Source organism: Canis lupus, chromosome 10 (genome assembly GCF_048164855.1).
Source record: "Canis lupus baileyi chromosome 10, mCanLup2.hap1, whole genome shotgun sequence".
NCBI classification, from domain to species: domain Eukaryota; kingdom Metazoa; phylum Chordata; class Mammalia; order Carnivora; family Canidae; genus Canis; species Canis lupus.
In genome coordinates, this window is record NC_132847.1 from 14907187 (window position 1) to 14934330 (window position 27144).

Sequence of the window (27144 nt, forward strand, 5' to 3'; positions counted from 1 at the left end):
TGGCTTCGATTCTAATCACAGAAAAGGAAGCATGTTTTGTTGAAATTGGTGCTGAAATTAGGAATTCCACACGCCAGCATGCACTCGCTGCAGAACTGGAGTAAAGAGACCAGAATCAATAGGGTGAGGGCTCATAGCAAAGTCTGCAGGACACAGATTTTGGGTCACCTTTTTCTAACTTCCCTCTGGTCCTGAGCTGTGGGCATGGCTGTCTAATTACTTGCAACTGGATACTCAACTCTTTGAGGCCAAAAGAAAAATATAAAATTTACAGTAATTTTTCTGCCAGTAAAAATTAAGGGAAGTACCCAATTTATTAGGTAAGAGCTAATTTACCATGCATATTTAAACAATCTATCATTTGCACTTATTTTTTTAAGGTCTTTCCCAACAGGATGGAGCTGGCACTTGATTTCTGATCCTTGTTTTTAAAGGTGGGTATAGTCATTCTTTATTTCTCTTTAAGTCATCAAGAAGCCAGGCACTCCTGGCTCCTATGTCCTTTTCCTCTGCCACAGGTGATGCACCACCAGTGTTGTATAGATCACTTCTGCCACAAAAAGGAACCAAGGCACCAGTGAATTGTAGTGGCTTTTAAAAAAGAGTTGGAAAAAAAAATCAATAATAAATTATCTTCCTATACAGCAGTTTAGGTTCTTTGCACGTCCCCTCTGACATGTAGATGTAGTTATAAATTGATTTAGTTGGGGACCGTAAAGAATCTCACTTGCTCTGGACTGCCTAGTGAATGTGCATTAGCAAAATAAAAATAACGCACCTTGTCAGGGGGCCTTTCTAGGAGCAGTGGAACCCACCAAGGTTGTTTTTTTTTTTCTTTCTTTCTTTCTTTCTTTCTTTTTTTTTTTTTTTTTTTTTTTTTTAATACTTTAATGAGCTGGGCCCTGGCTTCCATGGGGAGACACAGCAAGTGGAGTGCTTCATAATTTACTGCTGTAAAATGATCAGGATTCATGTTGTCTATAAAACATGAAAAACATTCTTCATTCCTCACCAATTAGATCATAGTTACAACTCACAGTTCCTTTGAGCTTAAAAGAAAAAACTTAACTGCTAGACATAAATGAAGGCTGTGGTTAAATTAAACCCTTCAACAGCCCAAACAGGCTTGAAAGAAATGCCTTCTGGATGTTATTAACACGCATATTTAAGTGCTATTTTTAAATTTTAACTGCAAGCCATAGCTAGCACAAATGTTTAGAATAGCTATTCTGGCATCACAGTGTTGCTTTCACATTTTTTTCATCTTTACAATGTTTTCCGATAATTATCTCACCTTTTATTGTTTTAAAAAATTTTGCAGAGATAAGAAATTGCTTTGTGGCAGTAAGTGTACTCTCTTGCTTTGTGGCAGTAAATGTATTTGAGGAAGCCAAAAGTAATTTATGGCAAAGTCGCTGTGTAGTAAAAAGTTCAATGATCACATCAAGAGGATCACGTTTCAATCTTCCATGAGTATTCTAAGATTTGCCACAATTGAGAATTTGAACCCAGTAAATTTTTAGATGTTTTATTTGTTCATAAATACTGAAAAATACATTGAAGAATTTAAATATAACTATAAGAAAGACAATAAAAGTGAACCCCTACCAAACAATGTCAAATCTGGGTAAATTTCTCCTGTGTGTATGTGTGTGTGTGAGATCGAGAGAGAGAATTTGACTTTCCATATTGTCTATTTGACAGCAAATACATTTTCTTATGACAGTATATACATCTAGAAACATGATATATTAGTTTTCCACGGCTTCTCCAACAAAATACCACAGCCTAAGTTCCCTCAACAACAGAAATTTATTTTCCGAGGTATGGAAACTCAAAGTCCCACATCAAGGAGTTGGTAGGTTTGGTTTCTCCTGAGGCCTCTCTCCTTGGCTTGTAGATGACCACCTCGTCTCTATGTTTCCACATGGCCTTTTCTCTTTTAAAAACCTATTCCTGATATCTCTTCTGCTCCTCACAGGAACATCAATTCTATCTGGTTAGGGTCTCACCCTGATGATCTCGTTTAACCTTGATTATCTCTTTAAAGGTCCTATCTGCAAATAGGGTCACCTTGGGGGTTAAGATTTGAATATATGATTTTGTGGAAGACACATTTTAATTGGTAAGACAGGACCTTAAAAGTTCACATTTTATTTTATCCTCCAGATACTGTATACTTTTATAATTCTCCTGGTTTCAACAATTTGAATTTCAGATAGATTCTGCTATCAAATTGTCATACTCTTATCTACACCTCACATATGAAAGAAATACATGTGCATTTTCAAACATCTTTGATAACTTCAACAGAAATTATTAGAAGTAAATTATTTGATTGAAAGAACATTTTAAGCCCCTGCCTCCTCCCACCATGTGAATATACATGTATATACACATAATGCTTTTGTTTTCCACGAAATTTTTACCTATGCCAATGTCTTATAGGTACCATTTTACATTTTCTTCTAGAAAACCTATAGTTCTTGCTTTTATGTATAGACCTGTGATCCATCTTGAGTTAAGCTTTGTTATGAGATACTGAGATTCATTTTTTTTTTCTCACAAATATATCCTGGTGTTGCAGCATCAACTGTTCAAAAATTTTCTTTTCTCTATTATATGGACTTGGTGCCTTGATTGAAGTTCATTTGACTGGACATGAATGGGTCTTTTTCTTGACCCAACAGTGTTTCATTTGTCCTTATTTCCATCCTTATTTCTACTGTCTTGATTACTTAAAATTTTATAGTAAATTTGAAATCAAGTAATACAAATCCTGCAAATTTCTTCTATAAGATTTTGATGACTCTAACTCCTTTATATTTCCTTTTAGTTTTTAGTATCAACTCATCAATTTCTTTTAAAAATTTGCATTTTGATTGGTGGTAAATCTACATGTCAACTTTGGGATAATGAACATCTTACTATTTAGTCTGCTACTTCATATGTTTTTTTCTCAACTTATTTAGGTCTTCTTTCATTTCTCTCAGCAATGTTATGTAAGTATTCAACATATAGAAATTGCACATATAGTGATCATTTCTAGGTGATGTTATGATGCTATAATGTTTTCTCGATTGCATTATCCAATTGTTTGTTGCTAAAATTTAGAAATAAAATAGAATTTTGTATATTTACTTGTATACTGTGCCCTTGATAAATTCATTGACTATTTCTACTGGCTTTTTGTTGTCTGATTTTATAGGGTTCTTTACATACACAATCATAGTATCTGTCATGCTAACAATTTTCTTTCTTTATGCTATTTATCCCTTTTCTTGGCATATTGCATTGGCAAGATCTCCATGTGACACTGACATTATGAAAATGACTATTTTTGTTTTGCTTCCAATTTTAGTAAAAGAAGTATTCAGTATTTTCACTATTCAGTATCATTTTAGCTGTAGGCTTTTCAGTTAAAAATGCTTTTCAGCATTTAGCTGTAGGCTTTTCTAGATGTGTATACTGTCATAACTAAAAGGCTTTTAGTTACCTTTTATAAACTCTAAGAAGTTTGATTCTATACTTAGTTTACTAAGAATATATCTTAAAATTATGGTTGCGTGCTCAAATCATTTTTTCTCTATCTATATTAAATGTTCTAATCATATATTTTTTCTTTTTTATGCTCTTAACATGGTGAATTGCATGGACAGATTTTCTCATGTGAAAATTTTTCTCATGCTTTGCTGGGATAAATGTCATGACGTGTTATCCTTTTTACATATGACTGTATTTGATTTGCTCATATTTTGCTAAGAATTTTTGTATATGTTTATAAGGGATACCAGTCTATAATTTTTTCATAATGTCTTCATTAGATTTTACAGCTCAATGGGATGTCTGGGTGGCTCAGCGGTTTAGCACCTGCCTTCAGCTCAGGGCATGATCCTGGAGTCCCAGGATCAAATCCCACATCCAGCTCCCTTCATGGAGTCTGCTTCACCCTCTGCCTATGTCTCTGCCTCTCTCTCCTTCTCTCTCTCTCCCTCTCTTTGTCTCTCATGAATAAGTCAAATCTTAAAAAAAAAAAAAAAAGAAAAGATTTTACAGCTCAAGTTGTACAGTCCTCAAACATGAGTTGGGAAATGCTTTGTGTTTCTCTAAATTCTGAAAATAAGTTGGGCAGTTTAGTATTTTTATTTTTTAAAATTTTAACAGAATTTACTTGTTTTTCAATTACAGGATTTCTTCTTGAGAAGGTGTTTCATTTCCTTATGAGATATAGAGCCTTTTAGATTTTTTTCTTCTTGTGTCAGTTTTGAGAAGTATTTTTCAAGGAAGAAGTCCATTTCACCTAAGCTGTTAAATTTATTGGCATGGTAATGTTTTTAAAAAGTCCCCTTACTATACTTAAAAAAAAAAAAAACATAATATCTGGAATCATGTGCTTCTATCAGTTACTCAGAGGGGCGAGCAAGATCTACAGCTATGATTGGACACTGGACACGGGTTACTCCATTTTTTCTGTCTTTTTGTTTGTTTCAGGTTACTTTGAACCTCAGCTCTAAGATGGTCACATTTTATTGGTGAACTGAGCTTTTATCATTATGGAATGTTCATTATCTCTGATAATCCTCTTTTTTTCTTTAAAGATTTTCATTTATTTATTCATGAGAGACACAGAGAGAGAGGCAGAGATATAGGCAGAGGAAGAAGCAGGCTTCCTGTGAGGACCCAATGTGGGATTCAATCCCAGGACCCTGGGATCACATCCTGAGGCTAAGGCAGATGCTCCACCACCGTGCCACCTAGGCGTCCCTCTGATAATCCTTCTTGTCTAGAAACCTACACTGTGAGTAGGTTTAAATTAAATTGTTAAACACTACCTTTTTTATGCTTTGAGTTTGCATAGTCTTTTTACTGCTTTACTTTCAAACTTTGCCTTTAAATATTATTATAGATACTTGTAAATAACTTGATAACTGATTCATCCAGTTAATGCTGAATTTTAATCATATACTAGTTAGTAAATATTATCAACCTCTAGAAAAGGTCATCCCCCTTCTTTTGTCATACTGCTAATGTAGACAGATAAATTCATATAACCTACAGTTGAATTTGGGTGAGATTGTGTGATAGTTTTAGATAAATTTAGTATGACCTCAAATGGTTTGAAGGTGAAACTAAAATTTTCACTTTAACGATGCTTGCAATCTGGGCATTAGCCAGATTTTAGATATCTCTTAATGTTTTACATCCTAAATGCCAGTTTTTTCTCTGTTTTACAACCTGGTTGACAGCTTTGTGGTTCACCAAGGAGTTTCTTTTTTCCTCTCCAGTCCTTACCGGCTTTCTAGGTTTTTAAAGACTTTGTTCAACCTATTCCTCTGCCTCCAGCATTCGGAACATACTGCCTTACCCATCAGTGAAAGTCCAGGGTACCTTTGAGAGATTTTATTCCTTCTTTTGCCCTAATCTCAACCTTTGGCAGGCCACTGCTGGGTACTTGTGAACATCAGAAGGGCCTGGTCAGTGGAGACTTCTGTTTCCCCTGCCTTATACCCTGCCTCCAGCAAGCCATAGCAGTGAATCCCCTAATTGATTTAGAAGAATTTTCTCAACTCTCCTTTTCCCTTACAAGCTTCAACATACCTTTCCCATGCACTCATTTAGGCCTTTACGAAATAGGCCTAGATGTAGGTTTGTTTTATGACTGAGAATCCTTAGTACTGTAATCCGTCTTGTCTGCCCCCAAGACCATTAAAAGTTAATTAAAATTTCAACAGGCTTATTCCTTTGGCTGTGGTGGTTTTCTTCTCTTCCCACTGCTCCAACAACACTTAAAATATCCATAGGTCTTTCTCCCCTGGATGAGCCCAATGCTTTTAAAATTTAGTTCATTTAGTTATCTTTGTGCCTTAAGCTCTGATTTTTTTTAAAAAACCAAACTGTATCTTGCCCACCTATCCAGCTTGTATTCTCATTGCTAGGAGAGAAGCAACAGTGTTTTGTGGCTTTCCATATCTTAATTGGTAATGCAGGGTCCCTACTGGAATTCTTGCAAAATATAGTTCAGCTAATTAATCATTTGGCAAAACTGGTAACTCAACATAACCAAATTTGCCATCCTGAAATACACCCTATTTCTCTATTTAATGTTTATATACTTTTACACAGTTCCCACTTTCAAATATTTACCCAGAGAAACAATTCTTAACTGTGTTTTAAGTTGAAAACATTTGAATACATGAGAAACCATTAGCCAGGGTAAGCGAAAACTCCCAGTCAGAAATAAAAGGAGGGACATTATAACAAATGCCTTAGAAATAAAAAAAGATCATAAAAGACAACTATGAATAATTATATGCCAGCCAACAGGATAACTTAGTAGGTAGATCCCAAGAAACATACAACCCATAAAGACTAAACCATGAAGGCATCATAAGTCTGAATAGATCTATAACTAACATGGAGATTGAACCCAAACCTCTCAAATTAAAAACAAAGAACAAAAAACCAACTAACCCAAGACCAGCTGGCTTCCGTGGTAAATTTTACCAAACAAAGAGGAATTAACATCAATTTTACTCTAATTCTTCAAAAATATTTATCACTTCCAATGTCATTTTATGAGGCCAACAGCAACTGAGACCAAATCCATACAAAGATACCAGAAGAACAGAAAAACACAGGATAGTGCCCTTGATGAATATAGATGCAAAAATCCTCAACAAAATAATAGCAAATCAAATTCAACAGCCGACTAAAAGAATCATATACCACAGCCAACCAGGATTTATCTCTAGTATGTAAAAATGGCTCAACATACAAAAATCATCTAATGTGATACTCCATATTAGTAGAATGAAGGACTGAAATAATATGGTCATTTCAAGAGATGCAAAAAAAAAAGAATTTTGATAAAATCCAACACCTTTCATAATAAAAACTCTCCAACTCAGAAGAGATGAAAACTACCTCAACATAATAAGATATCCTACCACTAACATTGCACTCATGATGAGAACTTAAAACATTTGCTCACAGATCAGGAACAAGGCTCAGATGCCCAGTCCCATAACTTCTATTCAACATAGTACTGGAAGTCCTAGCCAGACAAATTAGGAAAAACAAAAGAAAGAAGGAAAATGCATACTCAAATTGCAGTGGAAGAAGTAAAATTGTCCATTTGCAGATTACATGATCTTCATATGGAAAACCCTCGATACTCTATCTAAAAACTGTGAGAAATAATAAATTCCGTAAAGTTGCAGTGTTACAAAATCAACATACCAAAATAAGTTATGTTTTTATACACTAATAATGAATTGTCTAAAAGGGAAATTAGGAAGATGATTACATTTACAATAGCTCTAGTAAATAAATACTTAGGAGCAAACTTGACCAAGGAGGTCAAAGACTTACCGACTGACAACTACAAAAATATTGATTTGTGAAATTAAACAAGACAGACCTGACACCCTAAAAATCTTTGAAGAGAGCACAGGCAGTAATTTTTCTGACTTTGGTCATAGCAACATTTTTCTAGATATGTCTCTGGAGGCAAGGGAGATATAAGCAAAAATGAACTAAAGCACAGCAAGGAAAACAATTAACAAAACTACTACTAAAAGACAACCTGCTGAGTGGAGGAAGGTATTTGCAAAAAACGTATCCAAGAAAGGGTTAGTATCCAAAATATATAAAGTGCTTACGCAACTCAACACTCCAAAAATAAATAAATCCAATTAAACATTGGGAAGAAGAAATTAACAGACATTTCTCCAAAGATGTCATCCATCCAGACGGCCAACAGACATATGAAAAGATGTTCAGCATCACTACTTATCAGGAAATTGCACATCATACAATGAGATACCCACCTCACACCTGTCAGAATGGCTAAAACCAGCAACACAAGAAATAACAAGTGTTGATGAGGATGTGGAGAAAGGGAAACCCTTGTGAACTGTTAGTGGGAATGAAAACTGCTGCAGTTATTGTGGAGGACTGTATGGAGATTCCTCAAAAACTTAAAAATAAAACCTCTCTACAATCCAGGAATGTACTACAGGATATTTACCCAAACTATAAAAAAACACTGATTCAAAAGAATATGTACACTCTATGTTTATAGCCACATTATCTAAATTGCCAAATTATGGAAGAAGTCCAAGTATCCATCAACAGATGAATGGATAAAGAAGATGTCATATACATACACAATGGAATATTACCCATAAAAAGTGACATCTTGCTATTTGCAACAACATGGATGGATCTAGAGAGTACAATGTTAAGTGAATTAAGTCAGTCAGATAAAGACAAATACCATATGATTTCACTCTTATGTGGAATTTAAGAAACAAAATAAATAAGCAAAGGGGAATAAAGAGAGAGAGACAGACCAAGAAGAGATTCTTAACTACAGAGAACAAACTGGTGGTTACCAGAGAGGAGGTGGGTGGGGGAGGATGAGTGAAATATGTGATGGGGATTTAAAGAGTCACTTACTATGGTGGGCAGAGTAATGTATAGAATTGTTGAATCACTAGATTGTACATGTGAAACTAATATAACACTGTATGTTAATGTAAAGGAAATAAAAAGAAAAACAAAAATGAAACAACACCAGGCTGAGAATGGGATTGCACTTTCAGACCCAGGAAAGATTAAAATAGAAGTAAAATAAAATCAATATGTTAACCTGATATGTTAATTAGATGCAATATGTGAATTCAGAAAATAATTTTCAAATTTAATCCAAATGCATTATAAATATTATAATGTAATAAATTTCATAGCCACATCTTCAAAAATATTAAGACACAAATGGAAAGACAACCCATGTTTATGAATTGGAAGAACTCATATTCCTATTGAAAATAATCTACAGATTCAATACAATCCCCATCAAAATCCTAATGCCATATTTCACAAAAACAGGAAAATAAATTCTGGAAGTCACAAAAAGAAAAACCATGAGTAGCCAAATCAATCTGGAAAAAGGAGAACAAACCTAGAGACATCAGAGTTCCTTTCAACATATGTTACAAAGCTAGAGCCATCACATTTCCTGCTTCCAAATTCTATTACAAAGCTACAGTAATCAAAACGATTTGGAACTGGCATAAAGATACAAAGACCAATGGACCGCAAAAGAGAGCCCAGACATAAATCTAAGCATATATGGTCAACAGAGCTCTGACAAGGGTGCCAAAAATGCACAATGAGGGAAGAACAGTCTCTTTGACAAAATAGTGCTGGGAAAATCAGACAGCCACCAGCAAAAGAATGAAGCTTTTATACAAAAGTCAATTCAAAATGGATTAAAGACTTAAACATATGACCTGGAACTGTTAAAATCTTGAAAAATCAACATAATGGAGGAGACTCATGACAGTGGTCTTGCCAGTGCTTTCAAGTAGAGGACACCAAAACAGCAAAACAAAAGAAAAAAAAAAAACAAAACAAAATCAGACAACAAAGGCAAAATTAGACAAGTGGGACTACTAACTAAAAAGTTCTGTATAGCAAGGGAAACAAAATAGTGAAAAAGCAAGTTAGAGAATGAAAGAAATGTATTTGCAAATCATTCATCTTGTAAGAGATTAATCTCCAAAATATATAAGGAATTCCTACAACTGAATAGCAGAAAACTAATAACCTCATTTAAAAATGTGCAAAAGACCTGAAGAAACCGTTCTTCAAAAAAAGACCTATAAATGGCCAAAAGTTCTATGAAAAATGCTCAACACCATTAACCATCAGGGAAACATAAATCACAACCACAATGAGGTTTCATCTTGCACCTCTTAAGATGGCTAACATTGGTAGGGATGTGGACAAAGTGGAATCCCACACACTTTTCATAGGTATGCAGAATGGCGCATGGAAGTTTTTCTCAAAAAATAAAAAATTCAGAACTCCCATATGACTGACCCAACAGTCCCACTTCTGTGTATTTATCTGAAGGAACACAGATTAGTGCCTTGAAGAGACATGAGCACTCCCATATTAACTGCAACACTATTCATAATAGCCAAGATGTGAAAATCACCTGAGTGTACACAACAGATAAAATGTGGTATAAGAAACATCAGAGAAAATGTGGCATGGCATATATATACAATGGGATACTATTCTGCCTCTCAAGAAAAAAAATTATGCCACAACATGATAAACCTCAAGGATACTCTGCTAAGGCATACAGGCCAGACACAGAAGGTCAAGTCCTGCACAATCCTCCTTCTAGGAGGTATTGAAAATAGGCTCACTGAAGTGGTTGCCAGGTGTTGTTGAGGGGAAAGAAGAAACGGGCAGTAGCTGGTTAACAGGCATACATTTTCAGCTAAATTTAGTTAATTCCTAGAGATCTGAAGAGCAACACTGTATGAAGAGTCAACAATACTGTACTGCACACTTAAAACTTTAAGAGGGTACATCTCCTATTAACTGTGTTTTCCACAATAAAATGTTAAAAAGTTTAAAAAAAAAGAATGTTTCAATACATTAGCATGTTTATGCAAAGCTTTGCAAAAGACTAAGTATTTAATAATAATGAATGATGAGATATGTTGTTTTTTATTCCTGTGTTGAAATACACAGCAGCAAAGAAAAAGATCACATTTTTGAAGCCTCTGTAATATGAAAAAAAAAGGTCAAGTTTTTTTCAAAAGGGATTCTTTTGAGCACTCAGTAAAATTAAATACTGCAGCAGGGGCTGATTATGCATAAATAAATAAAATATACATGGAGCTTATATAATGTAGAAGAGACAAGATAGTAAACAAACATCGAATCACAAATTCTGGTGTAATGGCGGGTAAAAGCAAAGCTGCAGATCTCAAGCATCAGCAAGTCCAAAAGCTTTTCTTAGCAAAGTTAAGGCCTTATGAGAAAGATGCAGTCACAAGAGTGGCAGGAACAGCAGTTCAGGCAGTGGGAACAGCATGTCTAAGGAGTCTAGGAGGAGCCAGAACTTAGCACAGTTTGCAAGCTAATGAGATGTTGCAGGACTGAAGCACACCCCACAAAGAGGGAGTCGCGATGTTAAAAGGTTGAATAAGGTGGCCAGGGACCTTTACATTCACAGCTTTAAAGGCTTTAGAAAGTTTTAAAAGTAAGGGATTTAGAATTGTTTCTTAGTACATGTGTTTCTAATCTGTTTTTTTTTTTTTATTTTTAAAGATTTTTTTAATTTATTTATTCATGATAGTCACACAGAGAGAGAGAGAGAGGCAGAGACACAGGCAGAGAGAGAAGCGGGCTCCATGCAGGGAGCCCGATGTGGGATTCGATCCCGGGTCTCCAGGATCGCGCCCTGGGCCAAAGGCAGGCGCCAAACCGCTGCGCCACCCAGGGATCCTCTAATCTGTTTTAAATTGATTTTAAACATGGGGCAGTTTAAGTTATTAAACAAGTATATCTTTTTTGAGTGGAGTGTTAATTAAAGAGAAGCATAACAAGTAAAGAGACTAGATAGGAGTCTCCCTAGCAGTCGAGGTAAAAAAAAAAAAAAAAAAAAAAAAAAAAGAAATGTGGTTTACACAGATCGTGACCTGTTTTGTAAAGCAGGTTGCTAAGTAGGATGCTGGATTTGAAGCTGAGGGGCAGGTGTAGCCTGACACTAACTTGGAAAGTTCGCAGAACATAGTTTTAAATCAGAAAAAATCCAAGTACAATAAAGTCTGCACTGTGTGAGTTCAATTATTGTGAAGAAACATATAAGTAACTTCCCAAATAGAGTGTTATTGGTAGTTGTCCCTGAGTGGTGGGATGATGACCGGATTTATTTCCTTCCTCGTGACCTTAAATATTCATTGAACATTTTAACAAATCTTACTGCCTAAGGGAATTTTATTGAAAATATTCAGAAGGATAATAGTCTCTGAGACTTTGGCAATAGGTGATTCCTTCCATCTCTTTTTCTCATGGTTCTCTTGACCCCCACTGCAAATGCTTTCTCTCTCCAAAGCATTACATTTTAATTAGGAAAAAAAAAAAAGCCACTTCCAATACTCTAATCGTCTATTGGCTTTTGGTGTTTGGTGTTGCAGAAGAAAATTCTGAAGCCTTGTACTTTCCTTTCTTTGGATATAACTTCCCCTTCTCCTCAGATGTGCACAGAATCATTTTCAATCTCCAAACATATGCATCATATTTCTTGACCTTTCTTCATTATTTTTTCTATAGTTATTGTTAAATCCATGCAGTATGTATATTCAGGCCTTTTAATTTTTTTAACCAATAAAATTTTCTAGTTTTTCTTTAGTACTTCAAGCCAAATGGTACATTTATTACACAGACGCACTTTCTTGATCTTTCCTATCTTTTCTCTGTATTTTATTCCCTTTTCCTTCTGTGGCTTTTGTAAGCCAGGTTGCCTTTTTACTGCATGAATTCATTTTCCTTCCCTCCTGCAAGCTATTCACTACACTCATCACTTTTTAAAATTTGCAGTCCAATTTTTATTATCCAGGGAATCTTTTGTGATTGCAGGCGATTTCTTCCTTCTAATTTATTCTCCTAAATGCATGTGCACTTTATTGACTTGTGAGGAAATGAATCAAATTAAAAGGATTATTTTTTTTTCCAAAAGTGGTTTCTCTAGATTTTCAAAGGCCCCAAATTTTTTTTCCCTCTGTGTTTGCCTATTGTGGACAAAGGCTCTCCCCATGGCCTCATTGATTGCTGTGCCTGGACCTTGCCTTTTCCACTTCAAGTTATTCTGCTCCCAAAGGGAGATGTGCATTGGGCTTCCTGTTTGCCTGGCATAGAACCTCAACCCCAGAAAGGTCCTTACATGAATGTGGGGGGCATGCTTCTCTTTGAGAGGGACTAACATTGCCAATTAGTTCTTCACACCACCTCCTTCCCACTTTGTCCTCCGGCATAAATTCCAAGTTTCTGGAGTGTGAATGGCACCTGTTTTGGTTTCCTATTGCTGCTGTAACAAATGACAGAAAAACAAGTAACCCATTTATTATCTTCATATCCTGCCTAAGATTTATTATCCCCTATCTTCTGGAGATCAGAAGTTTGGTTGGGACTGGCCTGATCCTCTGTTCTGGGCCTCACAAATCTATAATGTCAGGTAGGTTAGGTTCTTTTTTGGAGGTCTTGTAGGTCTGAGGTCCCCATTTTCTTGCTGGCTGTCAGCCAGGGTCTGCTGTCTGCTCCTAGATGCTACCTGCATTCCTTCCTATCTGGCCCATCCATCACCAAAGCCACGATGACATAATGAATTCCCCTTACCCCTCCAATCTCTCTGGCCTTTTTCCCCCTTACTTCCCTCTTTTGCTTTTAAAAGTCCATGTGATGATTAAATTGAGCCAAAAGTACACATAATCCAGAATAATCTCTTTATTTTAAAATCAAACAATTTTTAGCCTTCAATGCATCTTCAAAATATCCTTTTTTTATATAAGGTAACATAACCAACAGGAGGCAGAGGTCATAGATGCATAGTCATCCTACCACCACATGCTTCCCAGAAAACATGGAAGAGAATGAGAGAACTAAAAAGTAACATTAACATAAAATGTTAGAGAAGTCATTCATTCTTCAAGAGAAAGCAAGCATAGACTACCTACTGTTATTCTAATTTTCTATAAATAATGAAACAACTAGGATAGTCCAGGATTATGCATATAAATATGCCCTAAAAGATGAAATGCTATGCAAAGAATTCATAATCTTAAAATTCCAACAAGCTTATAAAGCAGCTAGTTGGGTATCCTTCTTTCCCTCCAGATTTTGTCTATTTATTTGAGAGAGAGAAAGTGAGTGAGAGCACAAGAAATGGGAGGGTCAGAAGGAGAAGCAGACTCCTCACTGAGCAGGGAACCTGATGCAGGGTTCAATCCCAGGACTCTGGGATCATGACCTGAGCCAAAGGCAGACACCTAACTGACTGAGCCACCTGGGCACCTCCACTTGAGTGTCTTTCACACAAAACTCTAAAGGTTACAAAAAACAAACAAACAAAAAAAAAAACAAAAAAAACCCAACAAAACCTCTAAAGGTTAGTAAGCTATTTTGGAGAAATGGTGTTCTGGATAATCTATTTAAAATTCCAGAGGGAATTAGAAAGTACTTGTTTACTTTTAATTAACAGTCATTAAATGGAGTGTTTAGGTAAATTTGATTTTATAAAAGAAAAAGAAAAGGGTAAAGAAAAAAAAAAGAATTTATTCAGTGAAACCTTTCTGTGAGCCAAAGAAGCTAGTTAATTAAAATACATGGATTATAAAGGTTCAGTGAACAGGCTGTCAGGGTATATGTCTTAATTCACCTGTTTTATGTAGTACTTGCTTGGACAGTAAGCACAGATTTTAGAGTGCACCTTCCTAATCTGTAGTTATGTACACTCCAATGGCAATAGACAATACACACTTATCAAAAAAGGACCCACTATAGGAGATACCCACTTCTAGATATTTGCAACTAGCCTTCATACTAATATCCTTTCATATTTCACCCATCTTTTTCAGGGTGATAAAAATGAAATGGTGTTAATGAAAGCAAAGGTTCTTCTGCAACATTTTCTTTAAGATTTTATTTATTTATTCATGAGAGACACAGAGAGACAGAGAGAGAGAGAAAAAAAGAGAGAGGCAGAGATATAGGCTGAGGGAGAAGCAGGCTCCATGCAGGGAGCCTGACACAGGCCTCCATCCCGGGTCTCTAGGATCACCCCCTGGGCTGAAGGCGGCGCTAAACCTTAGCTAAGCCATCCTGGCTGTCCTGCAACGTTTTTATTTTTTTATTTATTTTTATTTTTTTAATTTTTATTTATTTATGATAGTCACAGAGAGAGAGAGAGAGAGAGAGAGAGAGGCGCAGAGACACAGGCAGAGGGAGAAGCAGGTTCCATGCACCGGGAGCCCGACGTGGGATTCGATCCCGGGTCTCCAGGATCGCGCCCTGGGCCAAAGGCAGGCGCCAAACCGCTGCGCCACCCAGGGATCCCTGCAACATGTTTTTAAAGATGAAATTGAAAACTTCTGGAAAGGCTGGTAATGGAGGAGTGGGTTTAGAGACCATTTTCCACTGAAGCCAAATACAATTACAAATACAAAGCAAATTCTGAAAAAGCCAGAGAGTGAAAAAATACATGCTCACTCTTTAACTCAGGAACCACAAAAAACTATAAGGAATTTTAGCCACAGAGAGAATGAATTAAAGGAAATGAAACGGACACACCTAAAGCCAATACTAGGGAGAAACGTACTTCACCAGGCAGCTGGAGAAGTAGCCTGCACATTCAAAGCTCAGACTGAGTCTCAAAGACCTAGAACCCTTCTGAAGGAGGCCTGGTCAGTGCCTGGAGGAAGGCTTCTGCGTGGAAGGTAGGCAGCCCACCCAGGACCTCCAGCATGGCACTTGAGGCTGGCTGACTACCCTCGGAGCAGCTTTGTGGGAACAGAAACAGCTCAAGTCCCTTTCTCTGAAACGGAGCTGTGAAATGTGCTGTGGGCATTGGCCAAGTGATCTTCTGGGTGCAGCCATCTCTCCTTTTACTCAGCTCAAGAAGAAGTACTTGTCCAAGAGGGATTTAAAAAAAAAAATCAGAAAAAAATCAACACCTGGTTCTATCTCAGCTGTCATCAGCAGTAGGTAATTTTTTTTTAATGATGATTTGAGTTGCTCATTGTTTAGTTCATATTTCTTATGAGGCTCCTTCCCTTCTCCTTGGTGGCTGAGGGTTGGTCAGGAGGGAGGTTATGGGTGAACTGTTTGTTGTTGTTTAAATAAATAGAATAAAAAAGTCAAAACAAAAACAAGGCAAATATATTTTCAAACTAATTCCTTCCAGTCAAGAAAAATAACCATCATAACTAAAACAATAATTCAATGAAAAAAAAAAAAACAAACTATATGTAAAAGGAGGTGGAGGGAAGTCTGAATGTGCCAATTCTTTAATTTACAAAGAAAAGGGTCACTTGTCAGGGATTTCTGGTTTCCCATCCAGCAGGAAAGGAGCTCAGATGTTGCTACTCTATTCTAACAACTAGCAGAAATGTTTATAAATAGATATATCAAAAATGCTTCTTAGATGCATGAGAGAAGGTAAATCACAGGGCAAACTACCACCACAGAGTGGGAAGACAGAAAGGAGGATATAGAAAATCCCAAATTGGAGTAGAAACTTTCAAGGAAAACAATACCAGAGAAGGGAAATGTGACATGTAATTGATGAATTGCTGGAGCTTCAGTATGGACAAGCCTTAGTGATAAAAACTCCAGGGGAACCAGTTATGGAGGATCCCCCACTTTTTAAAGTTCTAACTCTGGGAAATCTACCAGATTGTCATGGTGAATGTCAGAGAAAATCCAGTTATGCTTTTGGCAGGAGGGCAGAAAAAGGATGCATGTTGAAATATGCCAGAGCACTCTGTTACCTCAACAGAATTTATCCTACCAGAGTGTCAACAACCTGGAGGAAGGAAAATATCCAAACCAGCCCCCACTGGCTGTCTGGTTCCACCTAATGGGAGTGCAGAAGGAAATGAAAAGCAAAGGTGAGGAGCATGGTCCAGGAAACAAAAACAGTTAGGAGCATGGTTTTGCCGGGAAATGAAAACCTAATCCCAGAACTACAGAAAGCATCCTCTTCCCCATACCTTCTCACTACATTACTAATGTAGTTCCTTTTCACTAGTACCTCATGTCTACTTCTCACAAAAAAATTACAAGTCATACCAAAAGGCAAAAACACAGTTTGAAGAGACTATAAAAGCATCAGAACCAGAGACAGATACTACAGGTATGTTGGCATTATCAAGGAACTTTTTAAAATTGTGATTAATATACAAATGGCTTTAATGGAACAAGTAGAAAAGATGTAAGAACAGATGGATAATATAAAGAGAAAAATGGAAATTCAAAAAAACCTGCTAGCAATCAAAATTAGTAGAACTTTGAGTGGGCTCATAGCAGACTAGACACAGTTGAGGAATGACTCTCTGAGCTTGAGTATATAATGGAGAACTTCAAATCTGAAAAGAGGAAAAACTGGAAAATATAGACACAGGGATTAAAAGTAAGTATAGACACATGCTAACACTAATTAAGATCATTAATTTTATATGTCAACTTGATTGAATAAAAGGATGCCTAGATAGTTGGCAAAACATTTCTGTGAGTGTCTGGGACATTGTTTATAGAAAAGATGAGCATTTGAACTGGTGAACTGAGTAAAGCAGATGGCTCCCCACAATGTGGGCAGGTATCATCCAACCTATTGAGGGCCTGAATAGAATAAAAAGGTAGAGGGAGGAAAGGTTAATTCATCAGCTCTCTGCTTGAGCTGAGACATCCATCTTCTTCTGCTTTCATGGTTCTTAGTCCCTTATCTCAGACTCAATTACACCACTGGCTTCCTTGGGTATCTCACTTCTAGACAGCAGATCATGAGATTTCTCAAATTCCATAATCATCATGTGAGCCTGTCCCTAGAGTAAAACTTCTCATCCATCTATCCATTCATCTCCTATTCTGTGTTCCCAGAGAAAACTCTAATACACTAAATGAAAAGAAAGCAGGAGTAATTGTACTATTTCAGAACAGATTTCAGAACTTTCAAGGAAAGTTATCAGGGATACAAGGATAAATATGACATTCCATAATGATAAAGGAGTCAATATTCAAAGAAAGCACAACAGTCATTAAAGCATATGCACCCAATATCAGAGCAACAAAATTCCAAGGAAAAATAAATGAATCTACTCTTTTGATTCCGTATTTTAACACTCCTCTATCAGAAATGGACAAACCAGTCAGACAGAATATTAGTAAGAACACAGTTGAATTTAAAGCACCATCAATCAGATGGATATAATTTACTTCTATAGATTACTTCAGCAACAGCAGAATATGCATTTTTCTTAAGCTGTTACGGAACATCCCCCAACACAGACCATATACTGGACCATACAACATATCCTAATAAATTTAAAGGCATAGAAATCATCAAATGTCTGTCCTCAGACCACAGTAGGATTAAATTAGAAATCAATAATGGAGGGGTGCTTTGGTGGTTCAGTTAGTTGAATGTTTGTCTTCAGCTCCAGTCATGATCTCAGTGTCTTGGGATTGAGTCCTGTGTTGGGCTCTCTGTTCAGTGATGAGTCTGCTCCCTCTCCCTCTGTGCACTCTCTCTCTCCCTTTTTCTCTTTCTTGCAAATAAATAAATAAAATATTTTTAAAAAAATCAATGGAAAGATAGTTGGAAAATCCTAAATGTTTCAAAATTTAACAATACACTTCTGAATAACACATAGTCCATGAAGAATTCTCAAGAGAAATTTTAAAAATATTTTGAACTAAATGGAAATAAAATAGAACTTAACAAAAATTGCTGAGATGGAGTGAAAACAGTATTAGAGGAAAATTTATAAATTTTATAAATAAAATTTAATATATAAATATTTTTAAAATTCAATATTTGTATATTAAATGAAAATATTAGGAAAGAAGAAATGTCTAAAATTAATAATCTAAGCTTCCATTGGAGGAAAATAAAAGAAGCACAAATTAAATGCAAACTAAAGAAAAAATAGTGAGACAGAATTTAATGAAATTGAAAATTGCAAACCAAGAGAGAAAAACCAATGAAACCAAAGCTGGTTCTCTGAAAAGATCAATACAATTAATAGGCCTATAACCAGACTAAGACAAAAAGAACTGACATAAATTTCTAAAATCAGAAAGAAGGGACATCACTACAGATCCACGGAGATTAATAAGGTAATAAAGAAATACTATGGACAACTGTATGCCCACAAATTTGGTAACATAAACAAAATGGACCAATTCCTTGAATGCAAAAAAACTTATGAGAAGAAACAGACAATCTGAATAGGCCTATATCTATTTTTTCAAGTGAATTATAGCTATCCTCTACAATCTCTCTTAGAAGACAGAAGCATAAGGAATGCTTCATAACTCATTCTATGAGACCAGCATTATCCTAGTACAAAATCCAACAAGCATTACAAGACAAAAACAAAAAGCTACAGACCACTCTCTTGAACATAAATGTAAAAATCTCTAACAAAAAAAAATTGTAAATTGAATCCAACAACAAATAAAAGACAATTACACACCACAATCAAGAAGGATTTATCCTAGGTATGCAAGGCTGCTTTTACACTACAAAATCAGTTAACATAATCCAACTCATCAACAGGCTGAAGAAGAAAAGAAAACCACATGATCCTATCAATACATGCAGAAAAGTCATTTGACAAAATCAAACACCCATTCATGATAAAAACTCTCTGTGAACAAGGATTAGAAGGGAATTCCTTCAACTTGATACAGAGCAAAATAACCTACAGCTAGCACTGTACTTAATGATGAAAAACTCAAAGCTCTCCTGCTAATATCAGTAACAAAGTGAGGATGTTCCCTCTCAGCACTGCTTTTCAACCTTGTACTGTAAGTCCTGGCTCATTTAGTAAGACAAGAAGAGTGTACAAAAGGTATACATACTGGAAAAAAAATAAAACTGTCTTTAGTAGTATATGACTAAGTATAGTCTATGTAGAGAAACTGAAAAGAATCAATATGATATCTCCTGTAACTATTAAGTTACTATGGCAAGATTGTAAGCTACAAGGTTAATATACAGAAGTCAATTGCTTTCCTATATAACACAATGAACAAATGGAATTTGATGTTAAAAATACATTACCATTAATTTAGCAACCCCCCAAATGAAGTACTTAGGTATACATACAACAAAATATGTCTAAGACATCTATGAGGACGATGCAGATGAAAAATGTCAAAGAAGAACTACATAGAAAGACATTCCATGTTCATGTATAGACTCAATATGGTCAAAGTAGTTGGTTCTTTCCCACTAGATTTGAAGATTCAACTCAATCCCAATCAAAACCCTATCAAGCTATTTTGTGGATAATGACAAACTAATTCTAAAGTTTCTAGGTAGAGGCATAAGACCCACGAGAGTGAACACAATATTGAAGGAGAAGCACAAGATTGGAGGACTGACACTACCTTACTTCAAGACTTAGTATAAAGTGACATTGTCTTGGTTGTATAGCTCTACAGTTAGTCTTGAAGTAGTTTACTTTCTCATACAATTTTTCATTTTCACTTATTTTTTTATTGTGTCTTTTACTCACCTCTTGCACTCCAGTGTGTACTGGTGAAAGAAGGGAAAAACAAATCAATGAAGAGAATCGAGAGCCTAGAAGTAGACCCACATAAATAATAGTCAATTTTTCTTTAAGAAAGGAGCAAATGCAATGCAATGGGGCAAAGGCAGACTCTTCAACAAACAGTGGTGGGCCAAATGGACATACATGTGCAAAGAAATGAATCCATACACAGACCTTACACCATTTACAAAAAATGACTCAAAATGCATCAGGCACCTCTACATAAAATGAAAAAACCATAAAACTCCTGGGAGCTACCATAGAAGAAGATCTTGGCGGCCTTGGGGATGGCTATAACTTTCTAGACACAACACCAAAGGCACAATCCATGAAAGAAATGTCTAATAATACAGATTTCATCAAAAACTTCTGCTCCATTAAATATGGTATCAAGAGAATGTGAAGAGAGGCTATAGAATGACAGAAAATATCTTTAGAGGCATATATGATAAAGGATTGTTATACAAAATATACGAAGATTCTTAAAACTCAACAACAAAAACAAAAATTTAAAAAGGAGGCAAAAGACCTGAACAGACACCAAAGAAGATATACAGATGCCAAATGAACATATGAAAATATTTTTTTCATCATATGTTGTTAGGAAATTACAAATTTCAAAAACAATGAGATACCACTCTACATACCTGTTAAACTGGCCAAAATCCAAAACAATGACAACACCCAATGCTGGCAAGGATAGGGAGCAATAGAGACTCTCATTCATTCCTGGTTGGACTGCAAAATTGTACAGCCACTCTGGAAGACTGTGAAACCATTTTGGTGGTTTCTTAGAACACTAGGCACACGTTTACCATATGATTTAGTAGTAACACTCTTTGGAATTTACCCAAATGAACTGAAACCTTACATCCACACAAAAACCTGCCCTCACGTATTTACAGCAGTGTTATTCTTAATTGCCAAAACCTGGAAGCAACCAGGATGTCCTTCAGGAGGTAAATGGGTAAATAAACTAAGATACATCCAGACAATAGTGTATTTTTCAGTGCTAAAGAGAAATGAGCTATCAAGCTATGAAAAGACGTGGAGGAAACTTAAATGCTTATTACTGTGTGAAGAGAACCAACCGGAAAAGCTTTTCAAGGTGTATGATCACAACTCTATGACATTCTGGAAAAGGCAAAAGTTCGGAGACAGTAGAGTTCACTGGTTAGCAGAAGAATAAAAAAATCATTCAGTGTGTTACTACGATAATTGATACATTTGTCAAAACTCCTAAGATGTACAATATCGAGAGTCCCATACAAACTACTACAGACTTTGGGTGGTAATTACATGCCAGTGTAGGTTCACTGACTGTAACAAATGTACCAGTCTGGTGAGGGATGCTGGTAATCGGGAAGGTTGTATGTATATAAGGAGAGGGAGTAGAGAGAACTCTCTGTACTTCCTTTCAAGTTTGAGATAAAGCTAAAATTGCTCTAAAAAGAGTTTAATTAGAAAATTAACTGCCATTATTTCACTACTTAGAGCATTAACTGTACAAAGATGGTGTTCATTTTTTAAAGACATAAATAAAACAATACAATTAAAGAGTGGCTAGGGTGGAGAGAGAAAAATGTCAATGTGTCACAGAAAATTATGAGAAAAAAAGAAATCAATCAAAAAGTATCCCCCAAAAAGAAAACAAAATAAAAATTTATAAGCATATTATATAATATGAGTGACCTTAAATATTTGAAAGAAAAACCAAAGATACTTGATTGAATTCCAGAATCCAAGTATGGTTCATGCTGTTATATTTACATTTAGAAGGAAGTAACTCAGAAAATGGGTAAAATGCATTAGGAAAATGCAAAGAAATATAAAACCAAGGGTCACCATATTAATAACAGATCCAACGAAAATCAAAATAAAAACCATTCAAAGGGATAATTTTTTGAAGTACAGTTGACAAACGATATCCTATTAGTTTTACATGTACGTCCCAGTCATTCAATATTTTTTTACATATGAAATCATCTCCACAAGAAGTCTAGTTACGATCTGTCGCCATACAAAGTTATCACAATATAATTGACTGTATTCCCTATGCTGTACATTACATTCCCATGACTTACTTTTCATTTATTTATTTTTTAAAAAAGATTCTATTTATTTATTCATGAGAGACAGAGAGAGAGAGAGAGAGAGAAAGAGAGAGAGAGAGAGAGGCAGAGACATAGAGTGAGAAGCAGGCTCCCCCGGGGGAGCTCAATGGGGGACTCATCCCCAGACCCAGAATCTCGCCCTGAGCGGAAGGGCTCAGGCGCTGCCCAGGCAGACGCCTGGACTTACTTTTTAACAGAAAATTTGTTACTCCCAGTGCCATTCACCTATTTCACCGAGCCCATACAAGCTCCCCCATCTGGTAACTATGGTTTCTTGTATCTGTGAGTCTGTTTCTGTTTTTATTCCTCGGCTGTTTTTTAGAGCCCACATGTAAGTGAAATCATACAGTATTTGTCTTCATCTCTCAGATTTAATTCATTTAGCAGGATGCCCTCTAGGTCCATCCAAGTTGTCATAAATACTAAGATTTCATTCTTTTTTATGATTGATATTCCACATAATACACATACACAGTATATACATAGCACAACTTCTTTATCCATTCATTCACCAACAGACACTCGTTGCCTCAGGATCTTGTCTACTGAAAATAAAGCTACAAGGGACATACAGTTGCAAAAAGGTGTTCATATTAGTGTTTTCATTTGCTTGATAAACATCCTAAAGTAGAATCAGTGGATATAATAGTGCTACTTTTAATTTTTTGAGAAGCCTCCATACTGGTTTTCCATAGTGGCTACACCAAATTACATGCCCACCAGAAGCACAGGAGGGTTCCTCTTACTCCATAGTCTCACCAACACTAGTTATTAAGAAAAATAGCAAATTTAACAGGTAGGAGGTGATATCTCATTGTGGTTTTAATTTGCATTTCTCTGATAATTACGAATATTTAGCATCCTTCATGTCCCTGTTGGCCATCTGTATTGTGTTCTTTGGAAAAATGTCTATTCGGGACCTCTGCCTATCTTTTATTTTTTTTATTTTTATTTTTTTTAAATTTTATTTATTTATGATAGTCACATAGAGAGAGAGAGAGAGAGAGAGAGAGGCAGAGACACAGGCAGAGGGAGAAGCAGGCTCCATGCACCGGGAGCCCGATGTGGGATTCGATCCCGGGTCTCCAGGATTGCGCCCTGGGCCAAAGGCAGGCGCCAAACCGCTGCGCCACCCAGAGATCCCTGCCTATCTTTTAAATTGTTTTTTTTTAAAGACATTAAGTCATGGGGCACCTGGGTGGCTCACTTGATTGAGCGTCAGACTCTTGGTTTTGGCTCAGGTCATGATTTCTGCTCATAATCGCTAGCCCCCTGTTGGGCTCAGCACTGGGTTTAAGCTTTCTTGGGATTCTCTCTTTCCTTTCCCTCTGAATAGCAAAGATGTGAGACTCTGTTTAGCAAGGAATGCTTTGAGATGTAATCATTTCGGTATGGATGTCTTCTGCATTTTTTTTTTCTTTCTTTTCACACGTAGGCATATTCTAAACCCACACATGAGACTTGATCCTGTCAAACAATGTTGATTACTGGTCCCAAGTGACTTCAGCTGTGGCTATGAGCTGACTTTGTAAATATGCTCAGATATGCTTGCTAAAAAGAAAATGTCAACATTCAAACAAGATCACTTTGTTACCAAGGCCTAAGAGCACATGACTACCCAAAAAAGGCTGAATTACAGGAGAACAAAGATGAAGAACAGCTCACTGCTTTGTCAAAAGAAAACTAAAACTAAATATTGGCAAAAATACTATGGTTTGTTTTTAACATAGATTACCTTTATTTGTTAAACAAGAAAATCATATTGTACCCTGAACATTGATTCTTGGCTTAAAACAAGAGTTAAAAAAAAGAATTAGCCAACCCAAATTTTTGGTTTTTCTTTTAGGAGGCCCCAGGAGACCCTTGATGTAGCTCACCATTCTCTCCCACCCAGGTCTGAACAGTTTTAGAAGAAACTCAAGTGGCACATGGGATCAAATTCAAGGACGTGGCTTCATTCAAGCTTTCTAGGTAAGTAGTGTTGAGAACACAGAATGTGGCCAAACTCCCCATGTAGACCCAGGCAAGTGTGGGAGACATCCCCCAGAGGATGAGCACTGGATCTTGTACTTGGACATAACACACCCCACTTAGTTTTCCTCCTTCTCCTGATCTCCACTGTTGCTCCTTCCTTTTGTCTGCACTTCTAAATGTTGGAGTGACCAGGGATTAGTCCTTGGGCCACATTTATTTTTCTGACAACATTCACATTCCAGGATGATCTCAGGCAGGCCTGTGACTTTGAATTCCACTTCTGAGCTGATGTCAGGTTTGGGCTTCTCCTCTGAGCACCAAACCACATCTCTAATCCCCTGATTACTCTCTGCACCAGATGTCTAACAAGCTTCTTAAACTCAGCTTATCTAAAACTAAACTCAGAATTTTTACTGCCGGCCCCATCCCAAACATGTCTGACCTCAGTCTTTCCACCTCACTTAATTGCAAATTCATCCTTTAGTTACTCACTTCAAAATCTTTGACGTGCATCTCCATCCTTAATGCTTATCTTTCCTCACACTGTGCATCACCTGTTGGCAAAACTTGCCTACTTCAAATATGCTCAGTAGCCCTTTCCTCCTCACCACCTTCCCTGCTCGCACCATCACATCACTTCTCGACTTTTGCAATGACCTCTTCTTGTCACAACCTCCTCCTTCCTCAGATGAGTCTTAGGACAGGAGACCAGTGATTTCATTAGAACACAAGTCAAATTAGGTGAATTCTGGGCTCCAGCCGATTATTGCCAATAATCGGAATTATTGCAGGAATTCTCTGCTTTAGCCCCTGTGACTCCCTTCTAAAATTCTGGCCCCCAACCCTTGATATTTCTTCTCTCTGCTCCACAGTTTTTCCTCCAACACTTGCCACTTTATTTGTTGTATTAATTTTTTAATCTTAATTGCAAGAGAGTTAACCTACAGTGTTCTATTAGTTCCAGGGGTATGATAGAATGATTCAACAATGCTAGACATGGCTCAGGGCTCATCATGGTAACACTTGCCACTTTAAAAGCACTTCTGTTTCTTATGTTTATTTTCTGTACCTCCTATTAGAGTAGGGGTTCTTTGTCTATTTTATTCATATTTGCCTATTTTATTTGCTTCGATTCCAGTGGCTAGAAAGCCATCTGACATTCATAAGCTCTTGATACTATCTGTTGAATGAACGAATGGTTGGCTCATGTCTAAGAGGAAGAAGGGGGGAATTGAGCCCAACATGCTCAGGTGTTTGGCCCAAATTCACCATCTTGCCAGAACTGCCCTTCCCTAAAGCAGAGTGAGGAAAGGAGCAAAAGGGAGTCCACCTGTGTTGGGATGCACGGAGCACCAAGAACACAGGAGGAGGCATGAGTAATAGGGACTAAGGTGCTCTCAAAGCATATGCTTGGTTTTCATATTCTCAGTGAAAACCCAAGGTAATACTGCAGTTACAATCCCAGGGAATCTAAAACTGAGGTCTTCCTACTATAGTCTGAGAGTCCAGTATGGCCTGCAAAGGGTTTTCTGTACCACTCTTGACTCAAGAATTTCCTTTCAATTTTGCAAAGATTACAAGGAAGAGCAGGAGGGCAGCCGCCTAATCAAATACATCAACTCCCAAGCAAGAGAACATTTGAGTTTCACTATGTTTAATTCTCTATGTGTGATCTCATCTGTGCCATCAGTGCTACACTCAGAAATCCCCCCCGCAATACACACACACACACACACACACACACACATACACTATCATCTTTAGGAAGCACTGGATGACTCTGAAATTCAAACATTCTGCATTTACCCCCATCTCAGTGGGAAAACCAGCGCTTCCTCCTGACACATTCTGGGGCCCTGAGTGAAGAGCAGCAGGGTTGAGTCTGTCCTTAGCTTTTTCTTCCAGCCAGAGCCATCAGGTGCTCTCTGTAAGGGCACTTTGAAGAAGAGGCTGACACTGCAGTGCATTTGGGAAATGGTGTCTGAGAGACAATAAAAGGGGCCTTGGCTGAAAGTATATTAAGGGATCACAGGAGTACATCTTGACTGCATGCTCTGATCTTTTGATTCAAAGACACACATCTTCTCATCTCCCAAGGGGCAAGGCCAACCTAACACAGAATATAGACGAAGCCTCACAAACAGGGTTGCCAACTGCATGTCACAGATAATTAGTGAGAACACGGCGAGAGGTGCCCTCAGTGCAGAAGAAAAGCGGATTAGGGAGGAAACTCAAGGTGTGTGTGTGTGTGTGGAGGCACCAGCCTAGATGTGCAAGGCAAACAAGCACCGAGGTGGCACTGGAGCGGCTCACTGTTTACCTGGGGCTACGCTGAGGAGCAGGGAGAGAGTAGGCTGGCACTTCCTGGTGACTTAGCTGAGCTACTACTTTGCTTATTTCCCTTACATCCTTTTTCCCAGAGTAGCAGGAGGCTGGTGTGAGTGGGTGCGAGCAGAGAAGGCCAGGTGTAATCATTCAAATAGCAGATTCTGGCTTCATGTGTGGTTAAGAGTGGAACCAGCACAGTCCCATTTTATATTCATTTTATTTGTATAATGCACTTCTGTACATTGTATACAATGTATGCAAGTACATTGTATTTGTGCAAATGTATATATACACTTTATTTGTGTCACTTCCCAATAAGACTTGAGGATAATTATCAAAGGTATGCCTACCATAAAATATAAGTATTTGAAGTTGTGAGATGAGAAAGAAAACAGATTTGGACATCTGTGGCCTACAAACAGGTGTTGTCATCAACTTTCACATTTCTTTCACTTTGCCATCAGCCAACTCTTTTCTCCTGGTAAAGTGACAAGGGTCTCGCAACTCATCAGTCCCTGTGAGCCATCAACGAACCTCCATAAAACAGTCTTCTTATTCCTTCCTATAAGCCAATTGCCCAGGAAACT

At 37.0% G+C, this 27144-nt stretch overlaps 1 long non-coding RNA gene across 5 annotated transcripts in view; it reads left to right on the plus strand.

Moving 5' to 3' along the window:
• The window catches only part of LOC140641247 (uncharacterized), a 104288-nt gene that overhangs the window by 12999 nt on the left and 64145 nt on the right, over positions 1–27144 (plus strand). For 4 of the 5 annotated variants that reach the window (XR_012037792.1, XR_012037793.1, XR_012037789.1 and 1 more), the window contains 2 exons: positions 381–434; positions 24102–24226. This is a non-coding gene — a long non-coding RNA (uncharacterized lncRNA). Of the gene's footprint in view, positions 1–380; positions 435–4598; positions 4799–24101; positions 24227–27144 lie in introns of all 5 variants that reach the window. The other variant, XR_012037794.1, reaches the window with a different exon arrangement.